This window comes from Scomber scombrus, chromosome 19, assembly GCF_963691925.1.
Source record: "Scomber scombrus chromosome 19, fScoSco1.1, whole genome shotgun sequence".
NCBI lineage: Eukaryota > Metazoa > Chordata > Actinopteri > Scombriformes > Scombridae > Scomber > Scomber scombrus.
The window spans coordinates 9,712,682-9,728,222 of NC_084988.1; positions in this window are offsets into that span (position 1 = coordinate 9,712,682).

A 15,541-nucleotide genomic window follows, 5' to 3' on the forward strand; every position below is an offset into this window, starting at 1 on the left:
GAGGCATGGCTCAGCAAATCAGACCGTGAAGAGGAACTGTCAATAAGTAGGTTTGGTAGCCTATTTCGACTGGTCCGGTCACTCAAGGTTACCAACAAGCAAATTGAAGGTAGTGTGTGCTTCTACGTCAACCAGAGGTACTGTAACACGATTGTGATATGTACCCCAGACATCGAACTGGCCAGATGCCCCTAAATCTATCCCAGAGGATCAATTGAACTGTCAATTAAACAAGACTGAGGACATATAAACAGTATGTGAAGAATTCTATGATCGACTTTTGTTATGCTTCAGTGGGTTTACAAATCTCTGCAGTTTGTGTGTATCTTATGCCTATGTACAAACCCTCTTGTAGGTGCCTTGAGCGTGTGGAGAGAACAGTGAAGACTTGGTCAGAAGACAATGTTTTAATATTTGCAATGATATTAATGAACTATCTGACACTCTCTCAACATATAGTACATTACATTCTGTGTCGTCTCAGTCATCCTAACTTAAAAGGTGGTTATTTATCCAAATAAGAAGCCTTTGGTAACAAAAGACCTTAAAACAGTTATTCATAAAAAAGAAACTGACCTATTATTCTGGCAATCGCCTGGAGAAAAAGGTTATCGCCAGAGAAGTGCGAAATAAGAGAAGTAATGAAATAAGGGAGGCTAAAATGAAGTATTGGGGAAAAAATAAAAATGTAATACAGCAGTGGCAAGGGATTAAAACAATGGCCTCCATTAATCCATGTGCAAATGAGACTAAACAATCCATCAGTGTAAATGGGGTGGATGATTCTGATTTGCCGAACACTTTCAACTAATTTTTCTCTTGCTTCGAAAGGTCTGAGTTCTCTGAAAATGTTTCCATGCATAGAGGATCCCTTGTTCTTCAGAATGATATTGCAATATTTCAGGAATATGTCATAGCCCTACTTAAGAGGGTGAACATAAGGAGAGCTGCTGGTCCTGATGCCATCTGTGGCACATTTTGCACTATTGTGCTGAGCAGTTTAGTGAGGTCCAGCTTAGTGTTTGCTGAACTTGTCGAGATTCCTTCAACCTGGAAAACATCTTCTATAATACCCCCAAAGGAATGTATCATTGATTTCATGTAGAATAATGGCAAACCAAAATCTAGCACTGAACATGGCAAGGATGTTCAAATTGTCAACACATGTATCTAGGAACAGTGTTCGACTCTTAGCTTAACTTAGACAAAACTTAACTCTTTTCACATCTGTGATATTACTTTATATATGATCTCATCAGATATTCATTGAAAGTTCCTTAACTTTCCCATTTATTTGGTGGTTTAATTGGTTGCCTGTGACACTCAAGAATATCCTAGATGGTATTGCAAATGTCTGCTCCAAGATAATTGGAGTCCAGCAAGGCGACTTGTGCTCTTTCTGGGAGAAACAGGTTGCTCAGAAAGCAGCAGGAATTATCAGACAATCTGACCATGTTCTATCCAGTCCTTCATTTCTTCTCCTATCAGACTACTGAATGCAAACAGTAGTCATTTTTAAATGAGTGTTTCATTCTTTTAAACTTGGTTATTTATATGAACTATAACAAAATGTTTTATTTTCTACTACTCGTTGTTTCTTTGTATCGACCCATGCATGTTGATGTTATGCCTCTGACATACAACAACCTTACTTGGAGTTGTGTGTATGGACTGGGTGAGCTGCAAATTGGTTTGAACACAGCCTCACTCTGGCAATATTCAAAACATAAAACTAATACAAAGATGTCCAATGTGCAGCTGGTCTTCCAAAACCGATGTCCAAAGCATCTTAATGTTGTTTTTTCTTAGGTTGGTACAGTTCTTGTACTGCATCGAACTCTCACACCCTCCACAACTCCAGTGCCAAACTAATTATAGACCCTGTCCTCTCACTGAACAACCAGTACAAGCTGTTACCCTCTAGTCAAAGGTTTAAACTCTCTTCGTTTGTATCACAAACTGAGCATGCAGATCCTTTATTCCAACTAGTATTACTCTTCAAAACAAGAACATCAAAGCACAAGCAATTCATTTTATTTGACAGGTGTTTGTGAAGGTGTGTTGATGTCTTGAACAATATTTTATTGTAGTTATTGTAGATGTCAATGCCTATAGTGTTGTAAGACAAATGCTGTTCTGAATTCTTTCTCTTGCTTGAATGGAAAACTTCTTAACTGACTCCCCCTTACAAAGAGCATGACAGAGTGCGTGATAATAGCCTAATGTGAATCAACAGAGAGCCCTTATTTCCCTTTTGGTCCTACCTCTGTTGTTCTGTTGCAGCATTGCGTGTATCTGGACAATACTGCTTACTTTAGCACTGATGAGAACCAGTTCCTGCTAGATGTTGGTGCCTAACACGCCCGTATGGAAAGAGACATCTGCAAAACAATAACACCACACCTGTTTGGGAAAGATATAAGATAAACATCTGCGTGGAAACCAAAACACATTCATAGTTGATGCATATTCAGTAAAGACATGGAAACACGCTTAAATGTATGAACACATACGAGTTAATAAATGCATAAAATACAGACATTCAGAAGAGACACAGTAATGAAAACACATGGACACACATCTGTACATGGATGCACACACACACACACACACACACACACACACACACACACACACACACACACACACACACACACACACACACACACACACACACACACACACACACACGCCTTGGTACAGTATAAAGAGCAGATTGTGATCTCTGGCCGCAGCATGTGGCCAGAGTCGTTCTTAACACACCAGCACATCCAGAACAAAGCAGTAATTCAAATCAGCTCCCACCTTCCACCTTGCAGCCAAGACACTGCATATCATTTTATAGGCCCTGTGCCATTTCACACACACACACACACACACACACACACACACACACACACACACACACACACACACACACACACACACACACACACACACACACACACACACGCACACACACACACACGGGCAACCAATCTAGTCCTCAACACCACCAAAAGTAATTTGTCATGTTCATGATAAATTATACCCTCTCCAGTTCATAGCTTACCGAGGTTGGATGGAGAGAGAGGGAGATAGAGAGAGGGAGGGAGAGAGGGAGTGGGTGGAGAGGGAAGGAGAACCAGTCGTTTACAGCTGTCGTTTGTATTTGGTGCGAAATGTAAACAAATGAAACATGACAAAGATGAGGAGGTGTCAGTGCATCATGTGGTTACATGCTTACTGCGTGGTATTTGAATCTTGTGGGTGCCAAACTGTGGGTCATTAACACAGTGGGTAGACTTGACAGTTGAATTTGTCCTTGTTGTTTTCAAATGAATCACACATTGAATTAAAAATGCTAACAATCACAACCCAGTCCAAAGGGTTGAATTATCCAGATTACATTAAAAAAAACTGTCCCTCTTAGTTTTAGCAATATCTAGATACAGCATTTTCTATGTACAACCCAATACTATTAAATGTTTGGCATTTCAATTAACTACAGGTCCTCCTAAGGCAAATACCCACGGGAAATGGGGGGATATAAATAGCCAAGTGACGAGTGACATCATTATCATCTACGTAAGCACACTGAATGGTGTAAAGACAGTCTTATCACAAACTTAGTAAAAAAACATTAATGGAAATAGAAATTGAAGTATAATTCAAGGTAGTTTTACACAAATTTCCATTCAATAAGCCAAAATACAAAATAGATTTAAAAAAAATAAAAATCACTCACTATGTATAAGCAACAGTGTGCTAACAGTGTGTTCACATTAGGGAAATGGATAGTAGAGATGGGAAAGATTCCCTCGCTTTTTAATTTTAAGATCTGTGTTAATTGTTAATTTTAAGACAGCTGTGTGATTGTAATTTAACTTTGGCTGAAATGAGGCATCCAAGTTTTTCCGGCACTTCTGATTATAAAGTGTCAAGTGAGAGAGCTTTCAGAAAAATCAGCATTTCCCAGTTGTAATTACAGCTTGGAAGTTGATGTCTATGCTATTTTCAAGTTTGAAACTGATAATTACGGCAATACTAATATGACCACCAACCTAATTGTAGTTTTGGGTCACAAAAATAATTACAGAAAAATGGCAAAAATAGTAACTGATGCATTACACAGCTGCTTATAAATTGATTTACAGACATAACAACTCATTAATTGGCCTGTTTGTTTTTTTAAAAAAACAAGACAACCAATGTTAGGGTGATTGCTCCAGGCGACCATGGCTGCAGTTTCTATTACACTGAAAAAGACATCAGTTGGATAGCTATATCAGTCACTGCTGATTGAGAACAGTCAACACAATATCAGAGAGATCATTGAACTGACAAAGGCAATTTAATTATCGGGGTAGCAAAATATTATTAAAAATACTTGGTATTATGGTATTATCCACACACCCACCTATGAATAGTTTTAAATGAGAATAAAACTTTCTACAGAAGAAACTGTGTATTTGGATCAAACGGTAACTACCATGGCTTGAGGATGAAGACAGTGTGGAAATACCTTGAAGAACAATGCCTTCAACAACAGCTAGACGCTGACTACAAAATATTCCCGGCGACCAATTGAATCCCATATAAAAAGCATCAACTTCTCACGAGAAATGCCATGTGAGTATTGATTGACTGTGATTGACAGTTGGTTCACCTGCTGCTCCCCCTGGCCCCTGGACTCTCACTGAATCAGACTAATGTCACTATATTTTACTAAGTTTGTTGTTATTTAATTACAGTACCTGCACAATTTAGCTAAAGTAACTGATGTTAGCCCAAGTGTGTATAGGGGGATTCCTAGTAAGCTAACGTTAGCATGTTTCCAGAGCCTGAAAAGGCAACACACTGCACTCCTGGATGTTCCTGACTCCAAACAAAAAAGATGGAGCAGACTATAAGCAGCAACTCTGGGCTTCAAAACTGGCTCCATTGCAAACCAATGCGTCACACCTTGGTAAGTCAATCTTTATATACAGTCTATTGTTTGAACACTGTTTCTGAAAAGAGATGTTGATGATGTTGAATATTTTAATTGTCACACACAAATAACTTCCTTTCACTTCCATTTTTATAAATAATAAAATAACATCTACAAAAAATGGTATAACTTGGTGAAACAACCCTTTAATATAGCTGCATATTAAACATGTTTCATCAATAGCACCAAGTTTAAAAAACTTTCCATCTGAATGACACAATTAGAATTCCCACTGTGACTCCTCTCGATAATTCATTTAACTGAAACACAATCCTCTGTGTAAACATGGAGTATTACACTACATCTAGTCACGTGATCATTCTCTAGTTAAGAAACCACACATGTACAACCAAGCCTGAGAATTTATTAAACAGCATTAGTTTTGGAGTTTCAGGATGGGGGAACGGGGCAAATCTTAGAATAGCCTTATACAGTATGTGTGTTTATGGAGGCTGAAAGCCCACAGGACCAGCATAAAGCATGGATAGAGACACAGCCAGGGGAGAACTCATCTGTTCCTTGGCTCTTAGCTGTTCCAACACTCATAATGCCTCCGTCCCCTGGGTGGTATTGCTTCTATAATAGCCTGCAACTATGCAGCACTGAAAAACAACCTTGCTAATTCTCACACACACCGTGAGGGAGAGACCCATGGAGGGAAACAGCGGGGAGAGAGTGAGAAAGAGGAGAGGGAGGGAGAAATCCTGTGCTTGTATTCCCAAGTCCAACAGACCTCTTTTGTATTCAGGTAAGTTGGCTTAACTGAGAAAATGCTGATAACTCCTTGACACAAGGTCACACATTATATGCCATTAAAAAGCAAATACAGGCATGTGTAGTCCATGCACAAACATGCACATTTGCACACACACACACACACACACACACACACACACACACACACACACACACACACACACACACACACACACACACACACACACACACACACACACACACACACACACACACACACATGCAAATTGACAGGTCAACAGAATTATGTAAACCACTTTGTTTCATCTTCATAATCGCCTGAGGGGTTTGTGCAGTCAGGGTCACTGACACGATTATCCTATTATATTAGATAAAATAAAGGAGATGGAGAGAGGTGGCAAGAGAGGAGAGACTGGCAGGAAAGAGAAAGAAAATATTAAAAAGGCTCTGGCATGCAGCAGCGTCTCCAGGTACAGTAAGAAGGATGTGCAGGAAATACAATGGATTCCTCTGTGGCTACTCAGAAATTCTACCTCAGGAACAGGTGTTTGAGAGCCAAGCAGAAATGTGTGTGTGTGTGTGTGTGTGTGTGTGTGTGTGTGTGTGTGTGTGTGTGTGTGTGTGTGTGTGTAAAAAAAGTAGAAAGAGAGAGATGGAAAGAATCATGTAGAGTGACAATGAGAGAGGGGAATTTCAGAGTGAACTTTGAGTGTACATCTCATATATTTTCATCTGGCCTCAGGGAGAGCCATGACTGGCTCTCTAGCTCACTGTCAGCCATGACAGACTCCACTGATTGGCTTTATTCACTGCTGTGCGAGCGTGCACAGGTGCGCACATGTTCACAGGTGATGTTGATGTATGTGCGATTATGTGCAGTGAGTTTATCTTTATTTCTTGTCTCTACAGGAGTCCTGTTAACTAAAAATAACATCTATATAATTTGCAAATCTGTTTTGTGGGAAATGCAATTCCTATCTGAAAACTATTCACTGGCAATGCAACATGTTCATTCTTAAAGTATCTGCATATATTTTATTTGTTTTTCTTGTATGATATATAACAACAAAAGGGATCCAAAAATCCTAGCCTAATCACACTTCATGGATTGCAAAACATGCTGCCAGTGAACATAATCCAAGCAGGAATTACAGTACATATTTGGCAAAGCAAATCAGTGGTGTATAACCATATTTTGCAGGAAACAGTTGTTCTACAGAGTGTAAATTCCAGCAATAATGTGTAAACTGTTGTGCACAGTGTATGAAATGAGCTCAAATCTCCAGGGAAGCAATTGGAGGCGAATCAAACCAACAAAAGAGAATGAGAAGAAGAGAGGTCTGATGAGAGTCAAGATTACAGGGATGTTAAATTTTGAGCAATAAATCTTTTGATCGAGGGAGGGAGTATTGTGCCAAGCTTTTACGGTTGACCTTGAAACATTTTGTGTCTCCTCTTCTGCTTCAGTTCAGTGAACTGAAAAAAAAGTTTGAAGGTGTTTTTCTTATAACGGCAGAAAATGAAGGACTAACAAAAATGAAAAAGGCAATGAGAGCCAGGTGTCAGGGATAACCTCTTCCAAATTTAGCTCTGAGTGATACTGAAAACAGTTTTTTAGAAAATATTTGAAATCTGCAGACATTTTACATCAGATTTCGTGCCTTTACACAGTATTTTGCTGATGTTACTGCGAACACTAGAATAAATCAGCACTTATGAATCATTACATTTGGTGGTAGCTCAGTAAGAATACATTAGATAGGTATACAGATTAAAGAAGCTCACATGCAAAACTTAACATGACAGCGCCACATTTGTTATGGAAACCCTCTGAGCTGGCTGAAAAAAACCCTACACTGTAGTCTCCTTTGTGTGCCTTTTTTTTTTTTTTTTATGGTTTAATGTCACCAAAACACATTTCGGAGTCATAATGCTCAGGCACAGAAAATGAGAAACAACAAAAACAGGAAAACCTGGGTTTATCGCCCACATTGCTGTGCTCTGTAATGGAATGCTATTCAAATCCCCAGTTCCCCTGAATACTCTACTGCATGGCTGCTATCCAAAACAAAAACCTCCTTCACTGTACCCTTGACGCCACAACCCTAATGGTCTTTTTCGATGACGAGGCGAGGAGCAGAAAACACCCCGACAGTCAATTCTCCTGCCTGGCTCTCTGATGATGGGGTTTGACGTGGGTGTTTGCTCAAGGGCAGTAGGTAAAGGGAGGATGGGGGCCGTACAGTAGGATATCCTTGGTTTCTGGAGTATAGCCCACTGTGTTGCAAGCATGTTTGACAAATGCTGCAGCGCATTATAATCAGCCCAGCCATCACTCAGCCAGGCCCTGAGCTCTGAGCCCGCAGCATCAATTCAATCAAATGAGCTTTTCTGATTGCCATGCCTCTGGAGGGAGAGCCCTGAGCATAGGAAACATGTCAGTCTAATGTCTGACACACACTCTATCTGACTGGTCAAACAGCCACGGAGATAAAGACAGAGCAGGGGCTTCAGCATGTGTTTCTGTGTGTGTGAGTGAGCGGATCAGCATTGCAGAATACTTGACTGGAGCCATAGGTGCTGCGTAAGAAGTTCAGCCATTGATTGATGATAATGAGTCCTGCTTAAGATCACATGATGGTGAAGAGAAGGAGAGAGAGAGGAAGTGAAAGGGAGAGGGAGCCTGAAAAATGAGTACAGAAGAAGAACGACAGGGAGGAATGAAAGGGAGAGGAGAAGCCGCAGATGAAATATACGAGGAAAATCAAGTTGGGGGGGAGAAAAGGAGAAAAAAAAAGACTTGAAGGATGGAGCCGAAGAGAGAAAGAGAACAAGAGGTGCAGCATACAGGAGTAGGAGGATTGAAGGAGAACATGGGAGAAGATGGGGGAAGAGTTAAAAAAAAACTGTTTTTGCAGAAACCCAGGCCATCTGGTGAGATGGAATTACATTAGCGATGCACATACAAGCCCTCATGCTCCTGTCTCATCAACACATAGCACAGGCTGAGATGGTTTATGTGTATGTTTGTGTGAGTGTGTCTACACATTTGCGTGTGATTACTGTGAGCACTCAAAGAGAGGTTTTGACCTTGTAATTTTTACCAAAATCTAAAAACCTTACTCATACTCAGCATTTATTTGTACCGGTACCTTCATGCAGTCAAGTGTTTACCGCACAATGAAGCATGTGAGGTGGCCGTTCAAACTGTTCAGAGGGGGGGGGGGGGGGGGGGACATTAAGAGGACTGGGGGTGCCTAATGTTCGCAACTATTGCCTCGCATAAAAGCTCTCCCACATTCCCATTTACTCAATATTTCATGCATGAATAATCCAATACAAGCAAAAGTGCATTATTTCCACAAGGGCCCAGTGTAGATTAGCAGAGGGGGTTTGGCACTGTCCCTCTAAGGACCCCCAGGCTTCTCCCAGGAACACAGAGCAAAAGTAATCAGACACAAGACACATCTTTCTTATCTCCAGCCCACTCCTAACAAGCACATAATTGCTAATATCTTTGCAGAGCTGGAGAACGAATACCCTGGAGACTGGCTATGTATATTCACCCTGATAGAGAGATGAGGACGGGTTGCTATAGGAACAAGGAAGCCTTAATATGACAATGCAGGGGGCATGAGGGGAGGAGAGCAGCAAGACAGAGAGAGTGAGGAGGTTGAAAGGTCCAAACAACTGTAAACTACAGTCATGATTAAATGTGTCCCACTTGAACTTTTTTATGTGTTATTGCTCTACAACACTGAATCACAGCGGATGCAATTAAGCTTCTTTGAAATTGATCAACAGAAAACTATTTAATGTCACAGTGAGAACAAATCTCTGCAATTTGATATAATTCAAGTACAAATGAAAGGCTGAAAATAAGTATGCACTGTCTGTACCGTGACAAACTTGAATTATTACTGATGCAGTCAACAGTTTTTAGAGGTTGTATAACAAGCTCAATGGATATCATCTGTGTGCAATTAAAGTCTAATAGTTGAGTTTAAGTTTGGTACACCTGTGTTAGGAAGGTCCAACAGGTGGCTAGTAAATTTCCTGGCAAAAATGTAATCATGAAGACAAAGGAGCACACAAAAACTTAAAAAAGGAGAGGCTTTTTGTAAATTATTGCTCCTTTAGTTAGATTTGAAGATCTATAGTAGCTTTGATGCTGTGTGGGTGTTGATTGACAGCTCTAAAAACTCACCCGCTGCTTTCCCTGAGTCTCGCACTTAGTCAGACTACCGTTATAATATTTCTGTAAGTTTAAGGTTACTTGATTAGGAAATAGTGGGGCATGTTTCCGGAGGGTTAAAGGCAACACCCTACCCCTATTTGGAGGTTTCTTGTTCAAAAAAAGATGATGCCAAACATAAGCTGTAACTCTGGGCTTCAAACTGACTCCAATGTAAACCAATGAGTGATGTCACACCTGGCTACATCCATCTTAGTGTTACAGTTTTTGGCTCGTGTTTGGCAGAAAGTGTGCCATAGACTCAGAAACATTAAACAAAAATGAAAATTTAGCCGACTAGCTATTACACAAAATGCTTGAAAAAATGGACCATTTATAGCAAATGTAACACAGTTAGATTTGTTGGAAAATACTCTGATGTTTGTGGGCACTCTCAAAATCTATCCCAAAGATACATGAACATTAAGTTGTAATAATCTGTGGATCGGTAGAGTGATAATGAGAAGCATGGCTATTCAACTGGGAGGTCCCTGGCAGAGGGAGATCATTTGCCGGGCTGCACTTCACCAAAAAGCACGGCATGAGAGGCTTTTGATCCAGGGGTGACAGCGAAAATGAGCCATCAGCAGACTCTTGAGCAGAGAAATGTTAAAACTGAACTCCATTGAAAGAAACGACAATTTAACATAATGATGATAGGTGATGGATCACTTGTGAACTAGTTTAGTTAAGGAGTTACATTTTTACTGAAATACACATTTACCTACAAAATGGGTGCTGAATTAAACAGTGGGCCCTGATGTTACATTATTTTTATTAAAAATCCATCCATCCATGTTCCTCATCTTTTACTAATAAACAAGGCCAATTTGAAATTGTGCATTTTTATACAGGATTTCAGCATGAGTGAGATTCAGAGTCTGTTTAGTTCGGGCGTGCATTCAACACCTTCAGCTGACACGCCCCCAGCATTTCAGATTACCCCCATTGGATATACAGGCACAAGTATGAAACGTGGGACAAAAGTATTTATTCCAGTAGGTTTTTTTTTGTTGTACTCATAGGTTTGATTCGGCGCTGTAAACTTGGGATTCACACATATAATTGGGTTCAGGGGGAACATTTTTCACCCACAAACAGATAGATGTGCCAGAGCCCTGCAAACCATTGTGCAAATCTTTATGCCCTCACACATTGGAAATTGTTTGTGCAAATCTTTTTCATTTGTATACAAAATGTCATGCACAGCCACAGATCTCCTAACAGATTCACAACTTGATAATCTATTTGTTCGGATATTTTTTTACACTTTTTTCCCCCCTAACATTTGTATACAGGGATATAAGCTACAGTACATATGACCCTAATTCTATTCCATACATTTAGAGGTAAGGAATAGAAACAAAGTGAGTGGAAGAAAAGCAGAGAGGAATTGCCCATTTATAGCAAATGTTACACAGTTTGTTTAATTTGTTGGAAAAGGCTCTTATCTTTGGTGGCACTCTCAATGAATTTGACCTACAATGACAGACAGCTCAACTTTAACAAATAAACAAACAATCAAAAAAGGAGCTCATATTCCTAATGGGACATTTTTTTATCACTTCTATATGTTGGAAGTAAGCTACGTTTTGTACTGCATATGTAGAGGCAAAATATTTTGTTTCTTTTTCTTATATCACTCATTTGTTATGAGTCAACAAAATACATCAGTGAGGCCTTTATTGAATTGAAAGTCTGGATCATCCTTATGGTGCATTACTGGATTACCAGTTAGCTATCTGTAATGTCAGCTTTTGTAATGGGACATGAGAAAAACTGAGGCCATAACTTATGTGTGTGAGAGATCACATTATGTTGGCCAAGCTCTAATCATTCTTTGATGCCAGAGGCGCTTCATTCAGCCTCCCCCTCTGTGTCTTTTTCCCTCTCTCTCCGTCTATCTCTTTCTCTCTTTGCCTGTGTGCGTTTGTCTCTATCTTCTGCTCTTTATCTCTCGTTTTCCTCCTCTCTGTAATGGTATTTCAATAGGACAGATAGCCACAGGAATCCAATACGCAGACCATCTAATTGAGTCTTTAATAGGTTGTCTGATGTCTGCTTGCTGCTAGTTCACACTGAGAGAGACCAACAGACAGAGTCACACATCAAACAACACACCACCGCCAGCTGGACTCTCTTGAAAGGTCACTCTACATGGCTGGATCAACACCATTAACACGTTGTTTGTTAGTTATACGCACTAAAAAGGATTTTGTTTCCTTTGTAATTTCGAGAACATGTTGTGGAAAACTTTTATGCTTTGCTTAAAATACCAACATTCCTGTTTCTTCGAGATCCACGGACTGAATGATGCTCATTAGAGCTAAATTCAACGCTCCATGTGCTAGACTTGACACACACACACAAAGTCAGAATAGAAGAACTTTTATTGCTGACAAAAATGAAAATGTATGCTTTGATAGGTGAAGACTCAAAGTTAATGAGCTTTTTGGAAAAACATGTTTTTTGTTGGACATCAGAATTTTCAGATAACAAACCTTCACAATAATGAATCAAAAGATTAAGCAAGTCATAATAATAATTGTGTGTAGTTGTGATAGTTCAGCAACACTGTGTTACAGTAGGTAAGAAACAGACCTTAGAAACAGAAGTATGATATAACAATTCCAACTCAAGGTCCACTTACAAGCATCTTGAGCTCCGGGACTTGAGTCGGTACAACAATATTTTGATAAAGTGGATGTTACTTGATTACAATACCTGCTGTGTTAGTTAGCTAATGTTAGCATTAGTCTGCATCACTCCGTGTTCCAAGTAAGCTAGCATCAGCTTTGGTCTGAGGTAACAGGGCATGTTTCCAAAGCGTAAAAGGAGACACCCTCTATTCCTTATTTGGAAGGTCCTGGCTCCAAACTGGCACTGACATTAAGCAGCAACTCTGGGCTTCAAACTAGCTCCAATGCAAACCAGTGAATGATGTGACACTTTGGTACATCCATCTTACGGTCTATGGCTGTCCTGTCCCAGATAGAAATTGTTCAGCTAACAAAACAAAACTAAGCAAACAGGCAAAAATGAACATAGCGCAGAAGAGAATGCAACCTGCAATATCCATAAGCACCCATTTTATATAGAGTCTAAGAATCCAGACAGATATATCCTATGGTTGTTATATAATGATGATGACTATGAGTGGATGATTCAGTTCTGCACTGTATTAGTTTAGCTGTTATAAAATAATACTTGTTTGCTCCTCTGGATGGATCAGAGTTGACACTTTTTTATTGCGTTTGGTTCCTTTTTGTAACTCAGTGCAGTGTTACTTCTTTTGTCTAATGATATAATACTGCTTACTGGGGGGCAGGAAGGTTAACCCAGTTTTTTTCAGGAGAGAGCTGTAGTAAAACTACTGATGTTGGAAATGATTTGAACAGTGTTTTTTTCTTGTCAGTGCTGTTCACAACATCACACACGCTGTCTCTTTTACATGTAGATCTGTATATAAGATTGTGTTCATGTGCAAGTAGATGTATGTCAACCTTTGTGTGTGCATGCTAACCAGCGCCGCAGGCCCATGACTATATTCTATCTGCATAATGGAGGGATAATTAACATCTTCACCTGGCTCCTGGTTTGTTCGCTTAAAAAGCCTAATTAATCACAGGGACAACGCTGGGACTGGAGTCAGCGCCACCAAGCGTGAAATTACCTTTCTCAGAGACTGGGCTCAAACGTCCATAAACTGTGATCTTGCCAGCCTACCCTCTGTACCCGACTCTGCTATTCTTTATCTCACACTATACACGGCCTTGGAAGGAAGGGAGTGGGGAGAGTGAGCACAAGAAAGGCCAGCATAGGTGGGAAACAATGCAGATGAATAAAAACAAAGAGGACATGCGAGGGAGAAGAGTTGGGTTTTCTTTTGTGATATTCCACCGCGCGGGCAGAGTGATGGTCCCGCTCTGCTGCGTAAAAATAAAATTAGCTGGTGGGCCAGGTATCTGAACACCTACTCTGAGTGAGCTCTCTGGCCGAATCGATAACTTTGAACTTACCAACATGGGAGCAGAAAGAAACTCTTTACTCATCAATAGACGTGCGCTATCATATCCCACTGCTGGTGTTGAGTACAGCAGCAGCCGTTCTGGGAGTAGCTTGTATGAATCATTCACAACACCCACTCTCCTAACCTCTCCCTCTGTACCTACCTGCCCACCCGGCAACCCCCCCGCCCACCATGAGTTGCCGTCAGCATCAACTGTCTTTGTACTTAACCTCACACATCACAGCTAACTCGTATATCAATGTTGTGTTGAGACAGCGGAGAAAGGATGTATGCCTATTTCTGGTTCAGTAGGAGTGGATGATGGCTGCAATGTGTGTATTTGTGTGTTTATGTGTGTGTGTGTGTGTGTGTGTGTGTGTGTGTGTGTGTGTGTGTGTGTGTGTGTGTGTGTGTGTGTGTGTGTGTGTGTGTGTGTGAGAGAGAGAGATGTCATTGAACTTGATGGAGGTGTATGTTTCACAAAGATTGTAAAAGTGCTGTCTGTAAATTCACATCTCTCATACTGAGTCACACGACAGCACATGTACAGAAACAGACAGACACATGCAAATGCACACATGACAGCGACAAAAAGTAAGCATGACGATATGTTTTGAAAAATTATGTCACTATATGTTATTGGGTTATTTAATAGCCTTGGGTTTTACATACTTTTGAGATGTTTTCAGTTTTATCTTGATTAATGAATGTTGAGTTGCTACAGTATAACTGAAATTAAATACAGCATAAATATCTGCTCTGTAAATCCCTTGTTATGTGTTCTCCTTTGAGGAAAAAAAGCAAAATAGAAAATAATTTGATTTCATGATTGATGTCCACTATTTTTTATTTCTTTTTTTTTTTTTTAACATTATTTCCATTGTGCCACCCACTTAAGTAGCTGTAGTCCTTATTTTGATAGAATCTTGATAAGGCAATCATTTGGTGTTCAGAGCAGATGGTCACACTGAGCCTGATAGCATCCTGCTACACAACACAAGAGCCAGTGTGAGTGATTACTTTGTCTCTGTTCAATACACTGTAACACGGTATAGCCTGCTAGTGTCAAAGAAACCACTCACACGGCCCCCCAGCTGAAACAAGAAGGAGCATTCCCAATCTTTTTCCAAGAACCTTTTTTCTTTATTCTAATGATACAAAACTATTTGCAATATATTTTTTCACTTTTTTTTTATTATTATTTTTTTTACTGCAAATAAGGATGTTTAAATGTGATTTCAATCAGAAGATTTATTGATTAAGTGAGTCACACAAACATTTTGTTCATCACAGAAGTCACTGCAATTCTCAATAGAAGCTGATGCCAATGGTAAGGTAAGGGTAAAGACTGAGTCATTTTAACTCTCCTTCATTTAGGAGAGTTAAAATGAGTTAAAATGACAATATATTGCTTCTTTTATGATCATCCTTTTTTCTTTTGATCAATAAAATAGTAAGCAGTACAATTTTGTTTCACTTTTTTTTCTCTAACAAAGATTGCATTTGTCTTGCATTACTAAAAGATTGCATAGATGTGCATTTTGCACACTTCACTGATTATCAAGGTTTTTTGAAAGTGACATGTTGAAACAGCTTGCAAATATTAGGG